Raw genomic sequence first — 6,807 nt, 5'->3', positions numbered from 1 at the left:
GTGCCAACTGTAAAAAGTAGTTTCCTCTGAGCAGACGAATTACAAAAAGTCATTCCTCTGTTCAGGCTAGAACACAGGTTGCCAGGGCACTACTCAAATGGGGTTAGAGACCCAGATGGATGTCAGCCCCTCAGCCAGGTGATACTGAATAGCAGGGACTGCATGGGGCCAGTACTGGGAGGCCTGGGGTTGAAGGATGTGGAGGGATGCCCAGAGGTCAGTCTGCACTTGTTTTCTCAATCTCCACCCCACCCCCACCCCCTGGGGCTTTGGTGTTGCCCTGCCCTGTCCACGGTCCTCTGGCACTTGAAGACTGGGCTGTCACTTGATTTCTTGGAAGAATACGGGTCATGCTGGAGAGAGGCAAGCACAGAACTCCAACAGCTTTGGTCCTCCAATCTTCTCCTTGCTCTTCCAGTTCTCTGCTGCCCCAGCAGGAAGCAGCCACCCATTTCCATGTCCTCGTAGCCCAAGTCGGCCTTCAGGGAGGGGGTGTCTCACTTTGTTGCTGTTGTTCACTCCCGGAACCCATTTCATACCCACTTCTCCAGGGTGGATTTTTCAGGAAGGAGACCGTGGCCCATCCTCGTTTGCCCTGTAGTGGGCAGACTGCGATCCTTTTCCTCCTCACCACGCCCCTTGGCTTGGGTCTCTCTCTTTTCCTAGACTGGGAGCTTACTCGGGGCAGGGTGGAGCCTGATACATCTCGACATTCTGGCTGCAGTGCAGGGCCTCAACCAGCTAACCAGCTGGTTAACCAGCTAACCAGCTAATGTGCACCGAGGCCCGCACCATTACCATCGATCTCTGCTCACCTCCAACCACCACCTGCACCGAACCGCTGGATTTCTGAAGGCAGCCGCGGACAGTTTCTTGGGCTGGGATCCCACCAGCAGAACTGTCCCTTAAGTTACGGGACCGAAAGGGGACGCTAATTAACTTTTTTCTGCATATTCCAGGCAGGAAGGAGCATCACGCATCTGACTGTGCACGACCGAGTGTCTCCTTTCGAGGCGGATCACAGGCGCTGGCTCAAGTCCAGTCGGAGAGCCGGTGCGCGTCTCTACGCGATGGCCGGGAGAACGAAGGCGCAGGGGATCGAGGGCAAGAAGCGGAGAGAGGAGACAAAAGTGAGCAGCCCAAGCCCAAAAAGGGCGGCAGGGGGAATAGATGCGGAAAAGGGAGGCAGGTAGAGAAGAGGACGGAGCGGGGAAGGAGCAAGAGTGAAGCCGCGGAGAGGAGCGCGAAGGAGCTCGCGCCGGGCCGGCCCACCTTCGCCCAGCGCGGGGGGCGCAAGGGGGCGGGGCTTGGCGAGCGGCGTGCGGAGCGAGCCACCCCTCCGGACAACTAATGGTCGCGCCCGGCGGCGGCGGCCAATGGGCGGTCGGGATGTTGGAGCGGCGGCGGCTGTCCGGGAGCTTGCTGGCTGGGGGACGGCGGCCGCCGCCATGATGCTTGTTTGCTTTCAATGAAAACGAGGGGGGCGCGAAGGAGGAGGCGGCGGCGTCGGTGGCGGCGGCGTCGGCGGCGCGGAGGCGAAGGCGGCAGCGGGCGCAGCGAGGAGGGCGAGGCCGGGGGCCGACAGGGCGGGAGGGCGTAGTGGCGGCCCGTCAGGGCGGCTGAGGCGGGCGGCTGACGCGGTGGCGCTCGGAGGGGGAACAAAGAGCGGCGGCTGAGGCGGCGGAGGAGCGGCGGCGGCGGCGCTGCAGCAGCGGGCGGGACTGGTATGGTGGTTCCACAGGTCAGACCCCGCTGCACTCACAGGGAGGAGGCGGCGGCAGCGGCGGAGGAAGGCGGCGCACCCCGAGAGGTGAGCGAGCGGGGCCCGAGGCCCGGCCGGGCGCTGCTCCCCGCACTGGCCACGCACGGGCCCCCGCTCTGTCGCGCCGCCCGGAGGCGCGCGGGGCCGTGGCGCGAGCCACTTGAATTCTGTGGGCGGCAGAGCTGGCGGCTGTTGGGGGCCTCTGTACGCGCCGCCATGGTGATTCGGCCGGGTCGCAGGCCGCGCCCCCCGCGCCCGGCCGGGGAGCGGGGGCGTTGATTGACGGCGAGGGCGGGGGCGCTCAGGGGGCGGGGACGGGGCGCCCTGGCCGGGGGACCCCGGCTGCGGCCGCCCGGAGGCGGCGAGGGGGTGTCTGGGACTGTTGGCCAGGATGGTTGGCAACTTTGGCGGAGTGGCCCTGTGGGACCGTGCGTCGTGGAGTGTGGAACTTCGCAGTTACCGCAACGCGGGAAACCAACTGTTGACCCCCCCGCATCCCAAAAGTACTTAAAATTCAGTTTAACGCAGATTTCCAGGGAGGGGATGGGAGTGACAAGGACCTGGCTGAAGAGGCACTTAGCGCCAGATGAAGGGATTTCTAGTATTGCTCACAGCTTGGAGGCAGCCCTAATTACTTTGAAGCAATTTTCTCCCGTAACCCCAACCCGCGTCTCTCCCTATTTCTTTCTTTCTTTCTTTTTTTTTTTTTTTGAAAGATTTTATTTATTTATTTGACAGAGAGAGATCACAAGTAGGCAGAGAGGCAGGCAGAGAGAGAGGGGGAAGCAGGCTCTCTGCGAGAGCCCAATGTGAGGCTCAATCCCAGGGCCCTGAGTTCATGACCTGAGACTAAGGCAGAGGCTTAACCCACTGAGCCACACAGGTGCCCCTCTCCCTTTTTATTTCTAAACGCCAATGGTCATTTTCTCTGGGACACCCCCCCCCCCCGCGCGTGCGCGCTTTGACTCTTTCCCTCCCTCCGCTTCCCCAGGGAGTCTGCTCTCCAACACCTGTGACCCTTTCTTTAACTGTTAGAGCAGATGTCAACATTGTGAATAGTTCTCTTGCTTGACCTTCTTGGATTTACCATGTGAAGCTGACCCGGTTTAAACAGTCTGCTTGAATTTGAGTTCCCATACTTACCTGTTTTCTGGGTGGGTTGTCTCACTAGTGCTAGTGTGGAATTTCTTGCATTCTTGTGTCTGGAGACTTGACTTTGCTGAGGAAGGAAGGGAATATGAACAAGTGAGAACTAAAATGGGGCCGCAGTAATGCTGGGTTTTTATCACAGCATGCTAGGGTTTACCATTTCACAACAGTTTTGTAGGCGCTCGAGGCCGGTGTGGTCATGCGTCAAAAGGTTCTGAAGACTTTCTTTGTAGTTGTTGTCAGAGCAGTTACCACGTCTTCAGAGTGTGATGACTGTAGAATGACAATTGCTCAGTATTTTTAGATCAGTGATCTAGTCCAATCAACCTGCTCTAAACAAAATCTTTGAAAAGCTACCGGTGTGGAAACTGAGACCCAGAAAGGTTTACGTGACTCGCCCAAGGTGCTTGCAGTTAGGAGGGAAAGCACAGGAGAATGTGAGGTATTTGCTGGAGATCAGTTCTTTGGGGAGGGCCGGGGTGTTTTAATGGGTAGAAGTTACTTGTGGTCATTGTGTCTCTTCAGTTCACAGGTGAACAAGATACTAAATGAAGTAGTCTGAAATAAGGGTGCGGTAGAAGACATTTTCTCGTGAGACTGAGAAGATTCGTTCTGGAAGTTGATGCTTGCAGAGTTTCAGAAATATCTTGATCTGTGCTAATGTAGATGAAGAAGCCCTTTTGAATGCCTGTTTGGTTTGTAGGTGTTTTCAGGTTTCTTAAATCTTGGTGGCACATTAAAACTACAATTATTGGGAAATTTCAGACTATATTCTCTTGACTAGAGATGGGGTTGGTTATACAATGTGGTCCTGACTGCAAATTTAAAAAAAGGCATAAAAAAAAAGGCATAAATACGCCTTTTGATCAGTGCTTAGGCATCCCACAATACACATGTTAACCTTCTTATATTCTGTGAAGCATAAGGGTTTTCTTATCGTAGTGCAGTAGAAAGGGATCATGTATGTAAGGCATACTGGAATAGATGGTCAGTGCCCTCCTAGTAGCCCTTGGGCCATGAGGGGTGAGTGACCAGTATCCTCGCACTTGTAACTTTCCCAGGTGCAGGGTACACTGGGAAACTCTGCTTTTGAAGTGTTTATCACTTTGGAAAAGTCCAAATAGGTTCGGCTAAGGATATGTATTTTAATGCAGAAGAGACTTGGATTTGTGGGTATGTACACTTTTTTGTTGTGAATGGAATTTTATGTTATTTGTCTAGAAAAAAGTTTCAATTTCAGTTTTCAAATCCTTAGCTTCCTCTTTTGATACACTTTTTTCTTTAACCTTGCCTGCTTCTCACTTTATGAAGGTAGCCATTTTACAACAAAGCGTGGTTAAGAAAACACTGCGAAATCAAATACCAAATGAATTAAACTGTAGATCTGTACACGGAGCCTGGTGCATTAGAGTGGAATTCACTATATTTTTGTATTTGAATAATTAAAGAGGAGAAAGTTATTTGGGTCCAAAATGGACTCATATATGCATTGTCTTAACCTTACCCTTGTGGGGTCTTTACCTCTCCCTCATCCATTTATATTTTCTTGATAACTTCATTTATGTGTCAAGGAATAGTATATGCTGGACACAGCGTCGGACCCTGAAAATTCAGAAATGAATTCTTCATTTTTACTGTGTAGCCTATAGGTGTTGTAGGCGTAGAAAATGCTATGAGAGAGTGGAAGAAAGGATGAATGAATTTGTGGAAGGTGTGGTACCAGTTTACAGAAAATAACACAGAATAGGTGTTTGTCAAACTGGGGTGAGGGGGTCATTTCAAACAAGGGAATGGTGGGTGCATGAGATACCAGAAGTTAGGGTACGGCCCATCGTGAGGTGATACTGGTAAAGAGAGAGGGACTGGAGATGAGCCTGCAAAGCTGTGTCCTAGATTTTGAAGGACCACGCTTGCTCTTCTAAAACTGAAGTTCATATCTTTATCCCAAAAGAAGGGAGCCAAAATATTTTTATTAGGTGAGCAAGGTGATTTATGATTTATATACTATGGGATCAGTGTGGAGGATTGAATGATTCCCTACATAGGAAAATAGTATGGAGTTAGTGACTCTCAGTCTTTTTAACTTGGGTATAGTGTTTTTTGTGTTCTGTGGTTCATTTTATAATGGACTTGAAGGTTTGGCTGATTGCTCTACAGTACAGAGTAATTTAAAATCAAACTGTCAGGATGTTTTAGAAGAAGTTAAAAGCAGTCAAAACATCTTCCTTAGAAATTATGCTGAGTGAAATCAGTCAGGCAGAGAGAGTCAATTATATGGTTTCACTTATTTGTGGAGCATAACAAATAGCATGGAGGACATGGGGAGTTAGGAGAAGGGAGTTGGGGGAAATTGGAAGGGGAGTCCATGAGAGACTATGGACTCTAAAAAACCATCTGAGGGGTTTGAATTGGCGGGTGGGTGGGAGGTTGGGGTACCAGGTGGTGGGTATTATAGAGGGCACGGATTGCATGGAGCACTGGGTGTGGTGAAAAAATAATGAATACTGTTATGGTGAAAATAAACAATAAATTAAAAAAAAATGGCAGCACACACACATAAAAAAAGCAGTCAAAACAATGAAACCCACAATATGGTATACTTGAAAATTCAGGCAGGGAGAACTTGTTTTTTGAGTTAGTTAGGCTTAGGCGGACTGTGGAGCCCAAGCTGGAGAAAAGTGTTTACCAGAAGTGAGAGGCACCAAGTTTAAAGGTTGTGACTGTTCTAATAGTCAGTTGGGACATGAGCTGTATGTATGTGAAACTTGGGCAGAGTTTTCTCTCCAGTAATGTACTGCAGTTGGAACATTGAAATTTTCTTAAAGTCTAAGAGCTCATCATACAGCTGATAGTTTGTGTAGACCATTCTTTTGTGAAGCAGGATATAGGTTCTGAAAGTTACCATGGTATGCATAATTGTACACTGGAAACTATAGGCTTGCAGGGAAAATGAGATCAAAACACAATGCTCAAAGACTTAGTGGTTCATTGTTAAAAACAAACTTGGTGAAAATGGTTTTACACATATGAAATGGCTAAAGAATACATAAATACTATAATAAATGTGGCACTTTACATTGAGAAAGACCTTGTTTGCTTGTGGAAATGGGCATGAAAAGGTTTGCTGCTTTTGAGTTCCTATGAAATGGTAGAAGGCAGGTTACCTGAAATCAAAGGGAATGTTAAAGTAACACCGATGTGGGTGGGTGGGTGTGGCTCATGTCACACAGGGAGAACTGAGGGGGCGGGTAGTGTTTGAGGTGTGTGTGTTTTGTGTATTTCTGCACAGCTCAGTTCAGCTGGGTGCAGTTTTCTACCTTCATGTAATGTGGTAGATGCAAATGGGAAATGGCATGCAAATGAGAATTTTGCATTGTGCTCACATTCCCTGGTATATCAATCACATTGGAACAAATTCATATTTCAGAACAAGCAGTATAGCAGAACTAATTATACTTGAATACAGCATTTTAAAATAGTGCTAAAACTCAGTTCCAAAAATACACAGACACCCATATGTCAGGCGCCATGTATAGACTTGCTATCCTTGTGGGGCTTATGGTCTTTTGTCCCAAGTGGATTTATAGTGGGGTATAAAGCCGAATGAACCAATAAAGCACTCATCAGGTTATACAGTAATGAGGAATATATACAAAGCATTTGGGGCACGCTAAGGAAGGAACAGCTAATTCTGCTTGGGAAACTTGATGGAGTCATCTCAGAGGTCTTTGAGCTGAATTTTGAAGGGCAGGGTAGGCACTTGTCAGGCCAGGTAGGACTTTTCATGGTGGGGAGACATGTGCAAAGTCAGGTTACATACAACTTAACATAAGATGCCAGGATGCGAGGGACAGGAAGAGTGGTCAGAAACAGTTGGTGAATAGTCTTAGGCTTTT

At 49.3% G+C, this 6,807-nt stretch overlaps 1 protein-coding gene across 1 annotated transcript in view; it reads left to right on the top strand.

Annotated features, from left to right (window-relative positions):
* Nucleotides 1-1,387: 1,387 nt before the first annotated feature.
* The window catches only part of CNOT6 (CCR4-NOT transcription complex subunit 6), a 76,840-nt gene continuing 71,420 nt past the window's right edge, over nucleotides 1,388-6,807 (top strand). The window contains exon 1 of the mRNA XM_032335264.1: nucleotides 1,388-1,810. The gene's annotated coding sequence lies outside the window, so the exon portion shown is untranslated. The remainder of the gene's footprint in view (nucleotides 1,811-6,807) is intronic.

Source organism: Mustela erminea, chromosome 3, assembly GCF_009829155.1.
Source record: "Mustela erminea isolate mMusErm1 chromosome 3, mMusErm1.Pri, whole genome shotgun sequence".
NCBI classification, from domain to species: Eukaryota; Metazoa; Chordata; class Mammalia; order Carnivora; family Mustelidae; genus Mustela; species Mustela erminea.
The sequence above is the reverse complement of the archived record's forward strand: the minus strand, read 5'-3'. Positions and strand labels throughout refer to the sequence as shown.